Source organism: Salvelinus fontinalis, chromosome 13 (assembly GCF_029448725.1).
Source record: "Salvelinus fontinalis isolate EN_2023a chromosome 13, ASM2944872v1, whole genome shotgun sequence".
NCBI lineage: Eukaryota > Metazoa > Chordata > Actinopteri > Salmoniformes > Salmonidae > Salvelinus > Salvelinus fontinalis.
Window position 1 is genome coordinate 44390925 of NC_074677.1, and position 14775 is coordinate 44405699.

At 40.7% G+C, this 14775-nt stretch overlaps 1 protein-coding gene across 4 annotated transcripts in view; it reads right to left on the minus strand.

Annotated features, from left to right (window-relative positions):
- LOC129868768 (transcription initiation factor TFIID subunit 6-like) overlaps positions 1 to 11094 on the minus strand; it is a 47429-nt gene extending 36335 nt beyond the window's left edge. For 3 of the 4 annotated variants that reach the window (XR_008761812.1, XM_055942987.1, XM_055942986.1), the window contains exon 1: positions 10887 to 11094. The gene's annotated coding sequence lies outside the window, so the exon portion shown is untranslated. Of the gene's footprint in view, positions 1 to 4398; positions 5231 to 10886 lie in introns of all 4 variants that reach the window. The other variant, XM_055942988.1, reaches the window with a different exon arrangement.
- Between the last annotated feature and the right edge of the window lie 3681 nt (positions 11095 to 14775).

Here is a 14775-nt window from a genome sequence, read left to right on the forward strand (position 1 = left end):
TGTAGTCAAGGTATAAGGCGTGGAGATCTCCAACGCGTTTAGCCGAGGCCAAAGCCACAAGCAGGGTGGTCTTGTAGGAGAGGATCTTCAGATCCACAGAATCCATCAGTTTAAAAGGGTCCTCACACAGCACATCCGAAGCCCAAGTGGGCGCAATAGGTTTACAAACCGGCCTGAGATGGGGCACACCTTTTAAAAGACAGTGTAACACCTATTTCTCAATGCCAGAAACTCATATAATAGTAACTTACAGCACCTCAAGAAAACATTCTCAAATTACAAACTCTTAAATCAATTGTTATAATAGTATAATGTTGTTCTAAAAGTTGGGTTTGAGGTAATCCAAATCAGCTCTAACTTCGGTGGGGCACATTTCATCCAAGAACTTCCACAGCTATCAACAATGGTTGGAGGGATTCAGCAAGAAGTTGCTTCTCAAAGTGGATGCTATCACAACCATTAACGTGGCTTCTAAAGCATCTAAAAACAGACAACAGTACCAGCAGAGACCGCAAGCATTATCAATGGCATGGAAATGAATCGGGTAAGTGAAAGAAATAGCTTGCTTGCTACCTCTATGCTAATGTTAGCTAGCTATAGAGCGACCACATTTAGCTGACTTCTTCCATCTTAAAGCACTTATAAAACGAACAAAACGTAAACATGTCTGCCAGCTGTTGGTAGCTAACTGCTGATGCTGTCATAGATAGTACAAGCCTTTGGGAAAGAGATGTTTTCAAGGCAGGCTTGCCGAGTGCGGGCTAAACTGAACTGCAACACTTTGGCCATGGATTTCGCAGAAGCCCCTACAGGCTGACTACACCGCTCGCGTCGCGTGTGTGAGCGTTGTAAAATAAAAGTTGAAATCTATGTTATTCAATTATTGCGCGCGCCAACGAGCATCTGCGTTGCCAAGGGCCAAAATAGAAATCAGTTCTATTTTTGACACAGATCGCGCTGCAAGTCCTGCCTCTCCCATCTCCTCATTGGTTTATAGAAGCAGGTACCAACGTGCCATCTCCTCATTAGTTATACCCACGTAGGTGACTGAAAGACGAATGAGGTCAGTGGCGGTAATGCATCTAATTTATGAAAGTTGCCAATCGCAATATAAAGTCAAGAGAAGAAAAGACCTGGAAGGAAGAGAGATGACTAGAAACGATTCGAGTGACCATTTTAGGTGTGGATTAATTGGCGGGGTAGAGGACCTTGTGCATTTCAGGTAAAATAACAACTCCATGTTTATATCCCAGAACAAATTAGCTAGCAACAGCAAGCTAGCTAAATAGGACAAATTAGCTAGCAAGTGCAAGCTTGGACAAAATAAATGTATGCACGATGGCGCACACGGGCAGCCGGTTTGGGTTCCGTGTTAGCCATGCTTTTTTTGGAGTGTTGGAATGTAGATATTGGTCCATAGAAAAGTTTATTTTTGGATCTTAGGATCAAGTAGGGCTGTCCCCGGCTAAAAAAAAAAAATGTTGGTCAACCGAAAGTCGTCTGTTCTTTTGACCAATCGACTGTAAAAAGAAATGTATATGCATTGAGCTTGTTTGATGCTTTAAGCTCACTGAATGATGAAATAAGACAAATTACTCAAAAAGGAACAAGATCAAAATAACCAGAAGAAAAAAACCTTAACCTGTTAGGGGTGCAGCCCGACGCCGGTACACCTATGACAACATCCACCTCAAGTGCAGGGCGCGAAATTCAAAATCTATTTTTTTTTAATATTTAACTTTCACACATTAACAAGTCCAATACAGCATTTGAAAGATAAACATCTTGTCAATCCAGCCAACATGTCCGATTTTTTTAATGTTTTACAGAGAAAACACCACATATTTATGTTAGCTCACCACCAAATAAAAAAGAGGACAGACATTTTTCACAGCACAAGTAGGATGCAAGTAGCATGCACAAGCCAACCTAACTAACCTAGAACCAACCTAAATAACCTAGAAAAAACTACCTCAGATGACAGTCCTATAACATGTTACACAATAAATCTATGTTTTGTTCAAAAAATGTGCATATTTTAGCTATAAATCAGTTTTACATTACTGCTCCCATCATAGCTAGTCAGAAATCGCACGGGAGTAGCCAGAGAAAATACAGACACCAACGTCAACTACTAATTACACATCATAAAACATTTCAGAAAAATATATGGTGGATAGCTAATGAAAGACAAAGATCGTGTGAATAGAGCCAATATTTCAGATTTTTGAAGTGTTTTACAGCGAAAACACAATATATCGTTATATTAGCTACTACATTAGCTAGCACACAGCAGCATTGATTCTAGTCAAACGGTAGCATAGCACAGTTCGACAGATATATGAAAAAGCATCCCAAATTTGGTCCTTATCTTTGTTGATCTTCCATCAGAATGTTCTCCAAGGGGTCCTTTGTTCAGAAACGTCTTTATTTCGATCCAGAACGAACGATTTCCCTCTTGAATTAGCAAGCACACTGGCAGTGCGACGCTAACCTCTCCATCTTGACAAAATTCTTGCGTCGCATCACGTCTAAAGTCCAGAATAAATTTCAATAATATAATTAAACTAAATTGAAAAAACATACTTTAGGATGATATTGTGACATGTATCAAATCAAATCGAAGCCGGAGATCATATTCACCTTTAACGAGCGTTTTCCAGGAGCCGAGTCCAGGTTCTACTTCGCGCCCAGAAAAAAAAATAAAGTGCGCAAGTCTCACTCCAAGAGGTTGTGTTCAACCCCAGGACGAGATATTCAAGTCCTTTCTGCTCTCACTTCCGCATGACACCCAGAGGAAGGCGTATGACGTGTTTCTACAGTCCTAAGTGACATGCCCTTTTATAGACAAGGTCTTGAAGAGAGACATCGATTTTGGAAATCTCAATTCCGGATAGGAAATGGGCTGTAAAAATAGTTCTGTTCCACTTAGAGAAATAATTCAAACGTTTTTAGAAACTAGAGACTGTTTTCTATCCAATAGTAGTAATAATATATATGCATATTGTAAGAGCAAAAATTGATTAAGAGGCCGTTTGAAAATGGGCACATATTTTCCAGTTTTTCAATACGCCCCCCTGCAGCCATAAGAAGTTTTAAGGAGCGCTCCGAGCACACACTGTACACTCTGGACGAGGAGTAGGGTTGATCCGATCGTTCTGTCCTAACAACAGCAGTCAAGCACCCAAGCTAACTGGCTAAAGTTGGCTAGCTTGCTAGCTATTTCCAGACAAATGAGAGAACAGCTCACTCTGACCATTGAATTCGCCCTAGCAGAGCTGGTTAAGCAGTTTTGTTATCCAGAGCGTTGGTGACTGCAACTGTGCTGCTGGCAACAATTGAATTACGCTTTTTGGCCAACGCTCTGTTTACTGACAAGGGACATATTCAATGGGTGTTGAGCGTTCGTAAATTCGTCAGTTATTCTGTGCTCTGGCACACAGACCAGAGTGCTCTGAAATTGGAGTAGATAGCCAGAGCGAATTTACCAGCTACATCTATCAACAGTTGTTGCAGTGAAATCATGAACATATTATTGAAATGGTTGCTCGCATTGTGGAGTCTTTTGTTAAGACATGTAGCTAGCTAACTAGCTAAACAATGAACCATAATCCCAACTCATGACATTACTACCCTGCATGAATCTGCAGGTAGCTAACCAAATGGCTCTGAGATACGAGTAATATTACTACACAGATCATACACGTAACGTTAGCTAGCTAACAGCACACTAACTTGAAATGAAAATGACTGACTAAATTATAAACGTGCAATATCTGAAAATATAGCTAGCTAGTAGGGGTGGGCGATATGAACAAAAATGTATATCACGATATTTTCCACTGTCCAGACGATAACGATATAATATCACAATATACTGTTATTTATTTATTTTATATTTTAAGCCCTTCAAAGTTAATATATTACAAAATATTGCTTTTAAACTTAAGAGAAACAGAAAGGGGGCATTGCACATTTTTCTTTTTTACTTCTGTGGTAAACCTGTGCCAACATGAAACATAAACAAAGCTATATGAGTTAAATAAATATGCAGTAAAATGTAACTTTAAATAAAAAAGTTAAACCTTTTTTATTTATTTTTTTACTTTTTCCTGACAAATATAAGAAGTGCTGTCTTTTTTCAGCATAACACTGGTCATTATGAATTCAAGTTGTAAACCTTTTCAAACGAACTTCTTCAAGCAATAAGCAATAACATGTAACAATTCACTGCCTCCCTCTTCACAAGTTCCGTGCCAGGAACACCAGCCTATTGACAGTTTCTGGCTTCAAAGTTGCCCTGTGGCATGTGACCACATTGCCCCCACTGCCTAATGCCATCTCAAAGGGCGAGCTTGTGTCAGGGATGTATAAGTATTTCTTTGCCAGACAACTCACTTGTGGGAAGTGTGAACTCGCCACCACTCCAAAGGATCAGCCTGACTGTCTGCTGCCATCATCAGAGTGTAGCTGTCCAGCTCTCGCTCCATGACCTGTCTCTGGGTTCTTAAGGCAGGTGTACTACTGCTTTTCTTAAAGAAGCTCCCAAGGCTCTTCTTGGACTTCTTTGCGAATTGTGGAGCAGTGGCAGCTTGCTTCTCTCTCTCACTCTAGTCCTTTTCAAGAGAGAAGTCTCCCACGGCTGATTTCCCATACCAGGAGGGCTTCTGTCTCGGAGGCAGCTCTCACCTTCACCAGCTTCTCAGTGGTCATGTAGGTGGTCTTGAACCTTGAGTCCAGAAAGGTAGCCATGGTGAGCAGCTCATCTGTTTCAGGGTCGGTGTATTTGTCATTCAGGTAATTGAGGACACTCATCTTAATCTCTCGGGTCAGGTTGGCTTCGCCACCATTTAATTTCAGAACCTCCATCTTGAACAAATGGAGGACCGGCTTCAGATAGGACACACCTCACGTATGTCTCTCCTGGAGGGGCTTAAGTGCTGCCGTGATAGATTCAAAGACCTCAATGTCTTGCCAGGAGGGTGCAAGGTGCCGTGTTTTTTTGTCTGCTGCCAGGACTTGTGTGATGGCCTTTTCCTGCTCCAGGACTCTTTCCATCATCTGCAGTCGAGATCCCCACCTTGTCGGGGATTCCGTGATGAGCTTGTGGAGGGGCAGACTCAGTTTATCCTGTGCACTTATCAGGGCCTTCTGCTTCCAACTATAGGAAAATGTGCTGACCACTTTCTTGCATACTGGGAAACCAGAGGTTCGTTTTGGACACTCTTCTCTGAAAAATAAAAAGGTGAAAAATAATTACATATGAATCACAATTATTCAATAGAAATAACATTGCATCTGCTGTAATTACATCAATTTACAGCATGGACACTGGACATGATTACAAATGTAATCCATCTATAGATGTACGTACAACTGTCGTGATTAAGAGAGCTATGTTGCTTTCAAAAACGGGATCATTTATTGAGTAGGCTATTTATTATTAAAAGAGAGAAGATAGATTCATATCTTGAAACCACAGGCTAATGTATCAATTAGAAATAAAAGCAATGTAATGTTTGGATATTGCACACATTTACAAATATGATAGATTTGCGTAGCTGTATATATTCGGCTTAAAGTATAAGAAGGATCAGGCGGTGTAGTCAGCCATAACTTTAAACAGAGGAGATAAAATGTAGAAAGATATTGTATTCCTTAAGTTGTTGTTTTTAAGTTAGGTTATTTTTCTACCTAGCTCTGTGTGTTTTGGACGTGGAAACTTACCAATAGCAATGTGTAGCCTGTGTCCGAAAAAACCTAGTCTTGTGCATTTGTTCAGCTTCAACGCTGTGACCATGTTCGATTCGCTGTCGGTAGTCATACATACTTGACGCGACTCTTTCAAACCCCAGGATGAAAGTGCCTCCCTCAGCCCAGCTGCAATTATTTCTCTGATGTGTCGGTCTGGGAAATAAGAGGTCTGAAGGCATTTGCTTTGCAGCTTCCAGTTGTCGTCAATGTAATGAATTGTGAGGCTAATGTATGGATCTGTGGTCCGGCATGACCATAATTCGGCAGTGGTAGAGAAGAATGCAGCGTTACGAATTTAATTGGCAACTCTGTCCCGACATTCTGTGTAGCATTCTGGCAGACATGTTTTGCTGAAGTATTTACGGCTCGGGATCTCGTATCTTGGGTTTAGAGTTCGAATCAACTTTCTGAAACCGTCTTTCTCCACAGTTTGAATTGGTTCCATGTCTATCGCTATGTGATACATAATTGCACTCGTTATCTCATTCCACTTCTTGCTCTTCTTGTCATAGGGAGTACCACTAACGAATGATGCCTTGAGTGATAGCTGAGTGTGGGTCTGGCTTGAAGATGTCTTGGGACTTGCTCCGGGGGTTTGTTGCACGCATTCTGGCAGATTCTTCATATTCGTGCACATGCAGGGTTTTCAGGTGGTGAAAAAGATTGCTGGTGTTTCCACCTTTGCCTAGCACAATGCTCTGACAACTTACACAGTACTGTTTGTTGGTCGAGGTCGGATAACTTAAAGCCAAACCAGTTCCAAACTAACCAATTCTTCGTTGTCCTGCAAATCAACCTCAATAGCGTTATTTTCCTTGTCTTCAGTCATCCTCAATGCTTGCTTACACTTTTGCGCTTGATTTTTGGACACTTTTGCTAACGAAAGGAGTTTACTTCACTAAATGTTTGCTTACTCTGCAGTTGCGCATGCTTGTTTGTTGACTTTGATTGGCAGGCAGATTGTGTGTAACGTCCATGCTTCTAGTTTCTTTTATTTGCTAAAAAAGGCTATGTTCTTAGTGAAAGATAAACAATTTGAACTAGCCCACTAGGCTAGGTTTCGACTGAAAATTTGAACGAAACAAAAAACGTCTTACTTCAAACATTTATTAATTTATTATGATATGCACGATATGGCAAAATCCATATCATGGCACAACGTCATACCGGTATTCACGTTCATACCGATATACCACCCACCCCTACTAGCTAGACTATCGTACATGACTGGATGCTTCTCCCTCTGCCCCAGATGCCATGGTTGCCCTTAGTTTGAAGACGTAATCTGGAGACAGGTTTACTCCATCTCCTTAGCTATCATACTCTATTTCCATTGATTTCAAAACTCAGTCCTCCAGAAAGTGGTGAGCAACACTTATGCAGTTTTAATACGTGATATATTTTTTTTAAAGCCACGTTAGAGAGGATTACCTACTACACATACTGACCAGCTCAAATAGACAGAAGCGGGCTACATGGCAGACAAATCCGAACTCATCTCTCGGCATGTCCAGCCTACTCATTATCTCAACCAATCATGGCTAGCGGGAAGGTTCCTTCCTTTTTCTGTGGCTAAACCAACTAGGCTCGTAATTTAACAATTGTATTTGTATTTACAGATGGCATACAAGTTTTATAGTAAGGCACATGAAAGTTCACATGTTCCAGAAGGCATTTCTGCCAAAAAACACATGTAGATTTTTAGTGACACACAACATAAGCCTAGTTTCCTGAAATAGGTAAAATATTACCTCAATCACACCAACTACCTCGTACCCGAGTACACTGACTTGGTACCGGCATTCCTTGTATATAGCCTCATTGTTATTTTATTGTGTTACTATTTTTTTGTTAATTTTCTTACTTTTCAATTGTATTGTTGGGAAAAGGCTCGTAAGTAAGCATTTCATGGTAAAGTCTACACTTGTACTCCGCACATGTGACAAATAAGTCAATTGTGCACCAGCAAGAGATCGTTGTGTTTGGTAGCACTGTTTCTGTAGCGGTGTTTCATAGGATGGGAGAGTTTGCAAAACAAATGCCCACATGATTGATACAAATCATCATGATATCATTCTGCCAGGTAGGTCTACTTTGCAATCAACATTTAATTGGTAAGGTTTTTGGGAAAAGCCTTTAGAAATGACTGTTTAGGCATGCTAACTGGCTACACAACCACACACAAGAAGAAGAGCACAAGAAGAGGCATTACTTGTTCTGATAGTTGCCGGAATACGATTTACTGATGCATTCTGTTCAGGAATTGAGAAACGAGTGCAAAGAACTACTTTTCTAATAAGTTAGTTCAATACATTTAACTTTCTGTGCTCAGTCCAGAGGCTCAACCAATTATTCGGCGGGTCTATTCCTACGTCAGCGACGTCAGTCCTGCCGAACATTTCGAATATCTGGGAGCATTTTACATTTATTTTCCTCGTTCGAGTAGTCACATGATTTTTTTTGTTGTACTTGAATGGTAAAAAATATTTTTAGAACACAAGGCCAGCACTGGAAAAAAATGCACACCTTTATCTATATGCCAACAAATTGCAACAATGCCTAATTTATAACCATTGCAGATAAATCCTAATTGCTACATTTCCCCATATTGAGCGCATATATTCAGTCAATGAAAAAGCAAGTGCCATTTAAGATTAATTTATTGAAACCGGAATATCAATTTGTTCTATTATATTATGGAACACAGTATTCAATTTCTATTATTCTACCTGTTCTTTAGAATTGTATAAACGGATGAACAATTCCACATTGAACACGGCATGGTGATGCACGGACACAACATCTGTTTGGTAAGAAGGAATGTGCTTAATGATTCTGATGTTTAGGGGGATTATAGCTTAGGCTAACAATTTCTAAATTGCACTAGCAGATAGCAAACTAGTGCAAAATGGGTTGGGGTTAGCCATCCTTTCGTTAGCCAAAGGGGCTAAGTAGCCAGCTAGCTTCCCACCGACCACAGCCATGTGGACAAGCCCCACCCCCTCCATATTCATAAAGTGGGACTACCCATTTAACATCAGCATGGCTGAATGCGGCTGGGCCCAGGTCATCTTAAGCTCATCGACGATGTCTGGAAAAAGAAGCAAGCAGTGTTAGACCGATAGCAGATATATATGGGGGGGGGGCGGCCACTCCACTGACAAGCGTGCAGCCGCTTGGTGACATAGCTCCATGAGCGGCGCTCTAGAAGCCAGGGATTCCCCTATTACATCCGTATCAAGGATGTGTGGCTGCCCCAAAACCAAACCGTCCATCACAGTCTCAGAAAAAAAAGTTAACCAGCCAGAGAAACCACGTCGTCATCCTACACGAGTCCTATGTGACACCGACATTTCAGCCAGCACTATATCGCCATGCTGGGAGTACAGCTACATGTGATTCGATTATGAACCCAGATCCACCCTCGTATCCTGCAACTCAGGGTACAAGCACCCACGGGAGGAAAGTGAACTTCTTTCTCACCAAACCTTCTAAGGAAAGTTACACGGAGAGAGAGAGAGAGAGAGAGAGAGAGAGAGAGAGAGAGAGAGAGAGAGAGAGAGAGAGAGAGAGAGAAGTTGAGGGACAGTGTCTGACAGACCAATCAACCTGCACATGTACTCTACTGTATGTTTATTGTTATTGTTGAATGTAAGGTTATTTTGACCCTTGGTTATTGTTGTTACTGTTGTCCCGTTGACCATTTTGATTCTCATTTTTATATTGTAAATAAGCTTTGGCAATATGTACATTGTTACGTCATGCCAATAAAGCAAATTGAATTGAATTGAGAGAGAGAGAGAGAGAGAGCTTAGACGCAGCCAGTGACAGTCATCGCATGAGCTGGTTCAATCCAGAGCAGCCTGAGCATGCAAGTTTCAATTAATCAATCAAATGTATTTATAAAGCCCTTTATACATCAGCCGATGTCAAAGTGCTATACAGAAGTTACACTTACCATAATATATATAATTGAATCACATCAGGTGTCATTCTAATGTTACTCAGTAGAGGGCGCTAGCGTGCAATCGCCCTATAGCTATGTTGTACAGAGGACCAACAAAGGGAACTGTCTGTTTTCCTATTTGAGTTCTAATGTCTATGTTATAAATAACTTACAAATGCATCTTAGAAAGAAAGCATACTGTTCTAATTCATTCAAAAACGACTCATCTTGTTTTGAACACAATGCCTCTGAATCCAGGCCATGTCCCAGTATCTAATGTTAGGTTTCTGGCCATTCACGAATGGATAGTGGAGAAATGTAAGATTACATGCATCAAGGGGAAAACATGACGTCCACGATAGGAGAGAGTTTAGGAGATCTTATACGGTTTGTGCTATGGTCATTTTCATGAGATAAATGCTTACATTTACAAAAAGTGACTATGTAATCAGAAAAAGTACACAGGCTTCATAATTCATAAAGGTCATGTTAACTGACTGCTATTATCTCAGAACATAACGTGTACGATCTCCTAAACCTGTGTAAACCTATTTTCGGCGTTTATCTCAAAACCCGATTCTTTCTCCCCATGAATGGCTGAACGAACAAGCAAGTAAGATGGGGCGTATTCATTATGCCGATTGTTGCCAAACGTTTTGCAACAGAAACCGTTTACTTCAAACGGAAACCCTTTTGCAACGGAAAGGAGAGTTTCAATTGGACAAATTCCGGTAGGTCCCTCCGTTTGGTTCTTGAACGGTGAACTGTTTCCGTTGCAAGAGGTAATGAATGCACCCCGATGTTCCCTCATTCTGTCTGAATGGACAAAAGCTATACACGTATGTGTTTTCTACTTTCCATAGCATAGGATCAACAGCCTAGTAATAACATATGCGTTTCTTATTTTAAACTCAGAGCAAACGGTAGTCATCCAAATGTAAACTTGCTGGCTAGTTAGTAGTTACCAGCAGTTTATACGGTCTGATCATTAGCTAGCGAACTACTAATCAGAACCAAAAGCAACACATACCGCAAACTCTCCAAAGTGTGTTATTTTAACAATTTCTATACAGCGTGCAAGCCAGACAACTTGGTGCATTTTGTTGATTTACTAGCTGGATAACAGTTAGCTGACGTTCGCTAATGCTAGAAAGCCAAGTTGATTAGCCTAGCATAGCGGTCTTACCTTTGTAAAACTACAAATACGGCCCTTAAACACCAACAGGAGAAAGTTAAACGAATTAAAAAGAAACAAATACTATTAAAATGTGCGATAATGGCTTCTTTGCAAATCTAGATCATTGCAGTATATATTCATTTGTAGGTTTATTTTAACTGCTTTATGATCTGCAGCTCTGACCCCGTTTTCTGAAAATCCGCCATTTTGTTTTACCTTTCCAGGTCCTCAAACATGTTTACGTGAATGAAGTGACATCCTCTATTTTCAAGCGTTTTACATTTGTATCTATGGTGGTATACAGTTTTATGAAGCTGGTCTTATTGTAAAATATAGTATACATAAGGATTTTGTAACACTTTAATGTAACTTTTTTTGTTGTTGAATATTTCACACTACACATCTGTAAGGATTAGTTGGATGTTTTTATCAATCGGCTAGTTCTGACTGGCAGCAATTGTTCCATATTTACTATATTATATATATATATATATATATATATATATATATATATATATATATCCTAGTTCCTACAATGCAAACCTATCTTAAGCCACAGGTGTGTTACAGGTTGTCTTTATTGCAGTCGCGCTGCACAGCTCAGAAGATTCCTATATCATATGGATGTGGTTCCTGAGAACACTTATCCAAGCGCAAACACGATTCCAAAAAAGACAACCTGGAACGTCACCGATAACTTGCCTAACGATGAAAGATATTGACCAATCAGATGCAAGGTCCAGAAAACATGGTCGGTAACAAGCTGTTTATTTGGCACACCTGTACTGTGACTGGGGTTGGCATGGCGGATAGGTCAGATGGTAGCATTAGGGCAATTGATAATGATGATAAAACTATTGATGATCAGCTATTTACACCTGTTGTAAATCGGAGGAACTGGAGTAAGAACCGCAATGAGGGTGATGGAGGGATGAATACTGCTGGGTAAACAATGAGTAGTGCTGAGAGTAGACCTGTAAAGCACAAGACCACTCTAGACAAAGAGTTGGAGTAGAAAGTTCCACAGTTATGGTAGTGTTCCCAGAAACAGCAAGTAAGTACTTTCAGCCATTGCATTTTACAAAAGCAATTAGGGAAGAGATTGGGGTGATCAAGGATGCCAAACCACTGGGTTATGGGAAGGTCGTGATCATTGCAAACATTGAAATTCAGCAGGAGAAAGTTTTGAGATTGAACTCACCAAATGGGAGTTAGCACCGGGAATGTGACATTTCACCTATGTCTAAAATGAGAGGAGTAATTGCTGGGATGTCATTGGAAATGATCATGGAAGAAGTTAAGGCTTCCCTGAAAGGAATAAAAGTTATTGATGTGAAAAGCAAAAAGAGTGCAGTCGAGTAGACACTGCAACTGTATTGTTACAATTTGAAGGGAACCTGCAGAATAGGGTGCAGCTAGGATCACTCAGTAATCCAGTCAGAGAGTGTGTGCCGCCACCACTTCGGTGCTTTAAGTGCCAAGGGATGGGTCATTTTGCTAATGTGTGCAAAGTTAAAATGAGATGTGCAAAGTGTGGTAGGGATCACAAGCAGTGGTGATTTTAGCATGTAAATCTTGGTATGGCAACAAAAAAAAAATGAGATGCATGCCAGCAAAGCCACTACACAACACAACACTAAACAATACATTAATTGCACTATAATGGTGGCAAACGGTGGCCACAATCTGTTAGGGCCTACATAAAGCTGAATCCTTACCACTGCTACACCTGGCTATCAGCGGAGCCTTGTCTGGCAGCGAAACAGTTCATTCAGCCTCATATACTGCCATTTTAGAAAACATAGCTGATATGGATGACTTGCCAATGTATTCAAACTTTTCTGGTCCATGGCCTTATCCCCTTTTTCGTGATAGACAATTGGTAGTTACGATCTTGTCTCATTGCTGCAACTCCCCTACGGACTCGGCGAAGGTCGAGAGCCAAGCCGCAATGCTTCTTGACACACTGCTCACTTAACCCGGGAACCCAGCTGCACCAATGTGTCGGAGGAAACACTTTCGAACTGATGACCGAAGTCAGCTTGCCGGCGTCTGGCCGCCACAAGGAGTTGCTAGAGCACAATGAGACAAGGACATCCCGGCCGGCCAAACCCTCCCCTAATCCGGACGATGCTGGGCCAATTCTGAGCCGCCTCATGGGTCTCTCGGTCATAGCCGGCTGTGACACAGTCAGGGATCGAACCCGGGGCTTTAGTGGCGCCTTAGCACTCATTGTTGGATTTGTGATTTCCAACTTGGAATGTTTATGGCCGATGAGCACCAATATGTTTTAATCTATAATTTATCTTCATATGACAAGGATTGAAAAGGATGGAAAATTATTTGGCAGCAGATTGCTGACTTGATGCATGATGATGACTGCTTTTCTAGCTTGCTAGCTAAGATTTTGAAAGTATGATCTTGACATGATCAGTCCAATCAAAGCTACAGTAGATATAATGTGATTTGACATAATTTTATCTGTGGCCAATGACCTCGAGCCTTCTTCGATGGGCACTTCTAATGTAAGTCTATGGCACCCCCCAAGGGGCTTGAATTTTCTAGCTCTACCTGTAGATTTTGCGGCAACGTAGTGTCCTCATGAGTGACAGAACACTGAGCCAATCACGGCGCAACTAGAGAAAATGACCAACCCCTATGCACCATATCTTCCGCTGGCTGCCCCACCACAACAGCAAGCACTGAGCTAGACTGAAACAGCTACATTTTGGAGCTGCCTTATTCAAGAAAGCTAAAAAAGATACCATGTCTGTATGCAGCTTTATTAGCTCAATTATTTTTTACATTGTTTGCAAAGTGATATGTGACATGTATTAATGCCAAAATAATATGCAAGCTAAACAGGTGGGGCTCTGCATGAATGCATCATCTGCCACTGATCTCAAGTATGGGAAATGTGAGCCTGATGCTAAAGTTAAATGTTGTAACTATGACGGAGAACAGTGCAGCATATGGAGGATGTGAAGTACAACGGAAAGCCATGGAAGCGCAGAGGTACAACACTACAAACAATGTATCCTATGCTGAGGCCGTTCGGAAAGTGAATAACAAACCAAGTGTTCGAAATACTACAGATGCAACATGGATAGTGGTCGCTCCGAGGACGCCAGTGGAACCTCAGCTGATTGTTAATGTGATATGCAAGCATAAATGATCGATTACAGAGAACCATGGTAGTAGATCGTGTAGACTTCTTGGCCTTTATGTGTAGGGCAATCAATATGACTGCAACACATAAGAGCAGGACTGCACAAATAAAATAAGTAGTGAAGGCAGCCAAAGACTTTCTGGGGATTTCTGAAGTTACGGTAGAAGTGATACATCGGATGCTGAACCAAATAGCAAATGATGATCAGGATAATACATAGTATTATGGTGTTCCTTGTTGCACAATGGAACGCTAGGAGTGTGATAGCCAATGGAAAGGAATTTAAGAAGTTTATACATGATTTAGATGTTTCATCTGACGTGGTGTGTGTATACAAGAAACATTTCTTAAACCTCAATTGGATTATATTATACCTGGGTTTATCTCTGTGAGAAGTGATACAATAGAAGGTTCAGGTGGTGGGTGTGCTACATTTATCAAATAAGTTGTAGCACATAAAGCAATTCATGGTTTCAAAGAACATGAATGTGTGGCAGTGGAGATTTGTAGAGATGGGAGTATTATCACATTGTTTAATTACAATAATCCTTTTATGCCCATTTCTGTATGTATATATATATATATATGTATTTATTTTTTAAATATATTTTTTAACCTTTATTTAACTAGGCAAGTCAGATTAGAACAAATTCTTATTTTCAATGACGGCATAGGAACAGTGGGTTAAAGGCGGAGGTAGCGGTCCTGCTGCTGGGTTGTTGCCCTCCT